The 6,677-nt window shown below is 40.3% G+C and overlaps 1 protein-coding gene across 1 annotated transcript in view; it reads right to left on the reverse strand.

The window, feature by feature from the left end:
* The window catches only part of SGMS2 (sphingomyelin synthase 2), a 47,808-nt gene extending 41,775 nt beyond the window's left edge, over positions 1 to 6,033 (reverse strand). Inside the window, exon 1 of the mRNA XM_016214508.2 lies at positions 5,950 to 6,033. The gene's annotated coding sequence lies outside the window, so the exon portion shown is untranslated. The remainder of the gene's footprint in view (positions 1 to 5,949) is intronic.
* Positions 6,034 to 6,677: the final 644 nt, after the last annotated feature.

Here is a 6,677-nt window from a genome sequence, read left to right on the forward strand (position 1 = left end):
TCAGACATAAGGCAGATATTTATTAAGCTCGACCTCCTCCTAGCACTGGCCTGTTGATTTCATGCTTAATCTTGACACTGTTCTTTCCCATGTCACTGTTAGCAGAGGCTCCTTCAATTCTTTTCAAGTCAGGATATTTGAAAGGCACTATGATGTGCACAGAATGGACAGATCCCTTAGAGCTGAAATACATGTTACATTATTTTACTTACTGAATTTTGAAGAAAAGCTTTAAGACAAAAGGTAATTAAAGGGAACTGAAATTATTTGGTGTCATAGAAGTAACCTGCAATCCCTATAAGAATTAGTTCTCTCTCATAAATTCAGTTACTATAACATATTCTTAAACTGCACTGAGTCACCACTTCTGACCTCATAGTCAAAGAACTTTTTCAGGCAACTAGAGGGCTGACTCATTTGGCAGGCCACATTCAGGCCAGAAAAACTGTTATATACTACCCCCCTTCTATTTGAGGGGTATGGACCAGGGGGATTACAAGAAATAATTGATGACCACATATAAGTAGCTTTAGAATTGAGGGGCTCGCCCTTAAATACCATAATACATAAACATATTGCAGTGGCCCTAAGGTCATTTCACCGACTTGCATCTTCAAACTTAAGTTAGTATGCATACCTAAGTCACTCTTGAAGCCAAAAAAATCTATAATAAAACGCCTTAGAATAAAATAAATGGCTTTCATTCCACATAAATTCTCCACCAGTTATTGCTATTCCCCTAATATTTTGGGATTCCACCATTTTCCTTAGTCATTTCTATGCATTAAATATTCAGAGGAGGAAAAGTGGTTTAAACAAAAGCAAACACATACACATATACGAGATACCGGTGTTCTCTCTGTGTCTTTTTCACCCACGCCTGCTAAAGCCACAGAAAGTAAGGCCTAAATGTTACCTTATCTTGGTGGGAAAGTTCTGAGTCCTAAATTTATGCTCATAGATTGAAGGATTCAAAGTAATACAGAAATTTTTTTCTTCCCCTCACCAAATAATATTCAAATATTCACCCTATAACGGGGTTCCAGTATGCCTGACATCTATTAAGTAATAGAAACTTCCAGTCAAGATGGCAGGAGGTAAACGCTGTACTCACCTCCTCCCACGACCGTGTCAAAATTACAACTAGACTACAGAACCACCACCATTGACAACTACCTGAAGTCTAACCAAACAGAAGTCTTATAACTAAAGATATACAGAAGAAGCCACATCGAGACTGGTAGGAAGGGCAGAGGCACAGAACAGGCTAGTCCTACACCCGCACGTGGCGATCAAAAACTGGCAAGCAATATGGGTGTCAACTGCTCTCCAAAATATTTTACACTCCTCAACCATGTCTAACGACGGTTCTGCCAATCTGGAGTTCATAGCTGCTAAGAGGATCTGCTTCAGCCCTATGAAATGTTTGGGCACATAACTGGGGATAGGAAACTTGGTTCTTCAGATTTTCAAAATGGAGTTGAGTCTTGGGAAATGAAACTGCCAGCAGAAAGCCTGGGATTTAAGTCCATGGATCTGTTGCTGACTACCTGTTTAACACAAGTGTCAGTAACTACACTAAAGCGTGCTGATGATTATATGGGAATAAAGCTTCATCTAGGATAGCCAGCACAGTTTTCTGTGTTTGTGTACTCCATAAGAGCTAAATTACCACTAACTCCATCTCATCTTTTGAAACCTGATTAACCTCCATTTAGATGTCTGAACGTCTGCTATGGCCAGGTGAACCAGACAGACCTTCACAGAGCTTGAAGTCTAGTTAAGGAAACAGCTCTAACACAAGAGCAAGTTGGGGTGGGGTTATTTAAGGCAGAAGGAACAGGATGTGCAGAGGCCCTAAGAAGAACAGGAGAATGTGGTTAGTATGTATGGGAACAGAAGGAAAGTCAGCTTGGCTGAATGAGAAAAGGCTGGCTCTTGAAGATCCTGGGAAGGCCTTGTTATATTTGGATTTTGCCCCCAGGATAATGGGATCAGGGAATGACATGATCAGTTTGTGATTTGTAAGGCTCCCACTTATAATTCCTGATACTTAGGAACCGAGGAGATAAGGATTTCCTATACTCTGTGGAAAAATTATCAGCTCATCTCTATACCCAAGAGTAAATGTATAAGGTTCTTCATTTAATCAACTTTCTGTCACACCAGACACCATATGACTCCAGAAAGCAGAGTGGGTAAAAACTCAACCTCTGAAGAAAGGTGAGCTGAATTCAAATTCCAGTTCTACCTCGTTCCAGCAAATTACTTAACTTTGGGAAAGTTGCTTAAACCCTCTGTGTCTCAAAGTGGAGTTAACAGTAGCTACCACATAGAATTGCTATGAAAATTAAATAAGGTAATACATGCAATGAACAGTGGCTGCCACAATGTCAGTCAATCTTAGTTACTATCGTAAAAAATGTACCAGTCAACTGTGAGCATGAAGAGCCAGTGCTCTGGGCTACATTTAACATTTTAAACCATGTAAATATAAACCCTTTTCCTTAGATGTCATCTAATTTCTTTAGGAAAAGTAGCTTAAATGAATAAATCCGTATGTTTAACACATACGTCAGCTTTCTATTTGAGTATTTAAAAATTTCAAATGAGATGTTAATACACAATTATACAAAATAAAACTTTGTTTCAAAATCTTTGGGCCTTATGTCCTATTTAGACAAAGATCTGCTGTCCTGAGTGGAGTTTCTTGGGATTATTTATTTGCAGATAAGCTTTAGAATCAGAGCATAGTTAGAAATCAGACTGCCTAACTAAAATTCAGTGGCTATGAATCCAAAGGAATTTGAGTAAATCCATTTACCTAATAATCAAATAATAGAAATTAAAGCAAGAAAATATTAAGCCGAAATATGGGCACTGGGAGGACCAAAGGACCGGTTGTGGGTTCTGCACTAAACATAAAATCATTCAATAACCCACAGCCTTCTTCTTCTGTTGCCTCCATATGTAGATGTAAATGCTAAATCACTGCTCAGGAACCTGAGGGGCTACACATTTTACACTAGAACACAGACTGCAAGTCAAGATGTAACGCCCAAGTCAATTAATTGCACGCTAAAAATACTAATACTGCAGGTAGAATATTAAAACCTTTGCAAAGCTGATTGCGTCAGGGTTCCCGAGATCACTTCCAGTTCAAAGATTCACTAGCAAGACTCACAGGAGCAGCATGTAGTTGTATTCATGGCTATTTGTTACAGCAAAAGGATATAAAGCAAATCAGCAAAGGAAAAAGGTGCAGGAGCAAAGTCTGGAGGAGACCAGCAGTGAGCTTCCAGGGGTACTTTCCCAGTGGAGTCACACACGTTGGACTCAATTTCCCAACAGTGAGTTATGACAACGCCTGTGAACTGTTGTTTGCCAGGGAAGCTCATTAGTGACTCAGAGCCTGGGGTTTTTACCGGGGCTAGTCACACAGGCACCTGCTGCCAGGCATGTACCCAATCCTCCCAGAATGCAAGCAGGTATTCAACATAAACCACGATTGTCTACACAAACAGTTCAGGCACAAAGGCATTAGAGTGGAAACTGTCCTCAAATCTAAATTCCCAGATGCCAGCCAAGGGCCAACCTCACAAGCAGGCCTTCTAAGCACACCAGGCCTTGCTCTTAGCAGGTCACCTACATACATCATGAGCCTGAGAAGCATTTTTATCCTGAGTGTTTTCAGAATTTAAAATGTAGTATTTTTAACATGAGCAAGCATAATTTTAAATTACATAATAGAAGATTTAAGATGGGCTTTAGTAGTCCAATTGTACAATAAAAACAGCTGAATTCTAGACCTGTTTAGTTTTCTGAGCATTTTTTCTCTTTAAAAAAATACCACTGAAAATTCTGAACAAACAGTATTCCTGTACTGAAACTCCTCTGAGACACCATTTAACCTACCAGATTGGCAAAAATCCAGACCCTGGACAGTTCCTCTCACAAATTTGTGGCAGTCCTGAGAATAAGAAAAACCCCCTCTGGTGGTATACAGAAGGCAGTTAATTGATGTTTCTCTCACCGATTTCTCTCTCTCTCTCTTCCTCTTTCTGAAATAAAAAATTATTTTTTAAAAAAAGAAAGAAAAACCTCCTCTGGGAGGCAATTTGACAATATCTATCAAAATTACACACAAATTATGACCTGTAATTCTACTTTGCACATTTATACAGATATCGTTGCATACATGCAGCATAACCTATGTGCAAAGTTATTTACTGCAGCATTGTTTAAGAGCAAAGGATTGGCCACAACCCAAATGTTTATCAATAGGTCACTATTTAAATTGTGGTACATCCATACAATGGACTCCTCTGTAACTGTTGGAAAAAACAAAAAAAGAATGAGGACTCTCTCTTAGTACTAATGTGTTAAACCTTCCTACAGACACTAGGACAAAAACGTATATTGCAGAGAGGTCTAGTCTGTTATCTTTTACTTTATGAAGGGGGAAATATGAATTTATCCTCTATGTCTGTGCATAGAGAAACTGGAAGGATGCATGAGACACTGACAATGGAGGCTGGGAAGGGATGGTAGAGGCAGAATTTGGGCAGAATCTGCGAATCTGAAAAAAATGTATTAAAATGGTGTACCGGGAAAGTAAGTCTTTCTTTTCTAAGCCCAAGTTATATCAACCTGGCATCTTTTTGTTTGTTGTTTTATTAAGCTCCTATATTTCTGCAGTGATTAAACTAGAGCATAAGGTTGCATTTATCATATTTTCCAAATGAGGTTCCAATAATCTTTCCATCTTGTGTCTGGCTGCCATCTTGAAGGTGGTTTCCCAGGACACCTGAGAGTGAGTCAACTTCTCTGCACCTGCCTTCTCCCACCTGTTTGCTGAGGATATCTGGGAGCTTTTTAAAGCCTCCATGAAAGCAGGGATTTTGTTCTGTTCACCGCCTTGTTCTCAACACTGAAAAACATGCCTGGCACAGAAACTCAGTTAAGTATCTGTTGAATAAATGAATTCCTTTCTTTGCCCAGCTTCAATGGGACAGACACTACCAGACAAAGGGAGAGATATATCATTGGGGTCAAACATTTAGAAATGGTTGTCATTCCTAGTATCAGCCCAATATAGGCATCTGAGTCCCAGCAACATTCCTAGAATTATTTTGAATTTTAAGGACGACAAATAAGCCTACAGAATGCTATGCTTAACAGTGACTCTTAAATATTCATTAAAATTTATTTTGAATTAACTTGGGATTACATGGCCCTGGGGTCCATCTTAGGGCTGACGTCTTTTTAGGCAAACACCATATGAATTAGTAATGATGAAAAAGAATGGTTATCATAAGACTCAAATGAGCCCCAGTTGTAAGGGGCTCATATATGTAGAGAAGAGAAAATACCTCGTATTAAAAATGCAACTGCTATTTTTATTTTCAAGAATAAACTCGCCATTGAAATGAAATTCAAACTGGTATGGACAGTGACTTGACTTGCACAATGTCAATCACAAAAGAGAAAACCTCCTTCCTCCTCATCGGGCATACAGTGGGTGTAAGGACCACATGCTTTAACCTTGGTTTGAATTAACTATAAAGCACAATAAGTAACAACTGCAGGAACATTGCTGAATAGATGCAGAGCTGACTGACGTTCCTTTGAAGATTTTTAGTGCGACAAACTTTTCTTCATGTGCGGCTGAGGCAGTTTGTGTACTGTCTCTTGGCAGTAACGGAAACAGGTTAGGACATTTTGGTGTTACCTTTATTTCTCTTGCTGGCATTTGAGACAGCAATCCAATGAGTGAGGAAGCAGCCACTCACCTGCAACAGCCGGAGATCTAACCCTCCCCTCAGAATAAAATAGAAATCCTCATTGTTAAGGCATTTATGAAAATATCTTAACTAGAAAAGAGAAGTTAGCACAGAAGTTGCAGGACAACTGGGAGGCAGCCAACCTTCTGATGATGCAAATACTTACGATATAGCGCTAGGAGGCACCAAACCTACAGTTTGCAGGTGGTGCACAGCGAATCCCGCCCTGGTCCCCGCAGCAGTCCACACTCCCAGGCTCGCAGCAGATCTCTTCTGAGAATGGCGGTGTTGGGCAGAGGATGATAGCTCTAAAAGGGGGAAAAGGGGGGAGGTTAAATGAGAATGATGCTTTATTATTATGTCTTGTTGGTTTCCTGGGAGTGGAGGTGAAATCAAGGGCTATCTGACATTGTCGCCAGGAAGACACTGGCTCTAACAGGTACCAGGATCCCAAGAGGAGAGAAGCAACTGGGCCATTCATTCCATGGACATTTCCTTAATACATGACAGACCTTCTTCAAAGGTGGAGCAGTACAGGTAGACAGATTCCCTTCCCTCATGATGCTCACATTCTCACACAGGCACAAATTAGTAGGTAAGCAAGAAGACTGAGATAAATGTCACCTAGAGAAGTCAAGTCAAAATCGGAGCAAGGCTGATATGGCTGATTAAGACAATAATAACAGGGGGCAGGTAACTGATGGAAGAACAGCAGCCCAGGCTAAGGGAGAAGCTGGTTCAAAGGCCCTGAGGCAAGAATGAGCTGGTAAGTTTAATGAATGGAAAGGCAACTGTGATCAAGGAGTAGAGAAGTGCAGAGGGTAGAGGCCAGGCCACCAAGGGCTTTGCAGAGGGACATCTACATACAGGGCAAACGGGAAACTGCCTGTTGTG

Source organism: Miniopterus natalensis, chromosome 1 (assembly GCF_054644295.1).
Source record: "Miniopterus natalensis isolate mMinNat1 chromosome 1, mMinNat1.hap1, whole genome shotgun sequence".
In the NCBI taxonomy this organism is placed as follows: Eukaryota; Metazoa; Chordata; class Mammalia; order Chiroptera; family Miniopteridae; genus Miniopterus; species Miniopterus natalensis.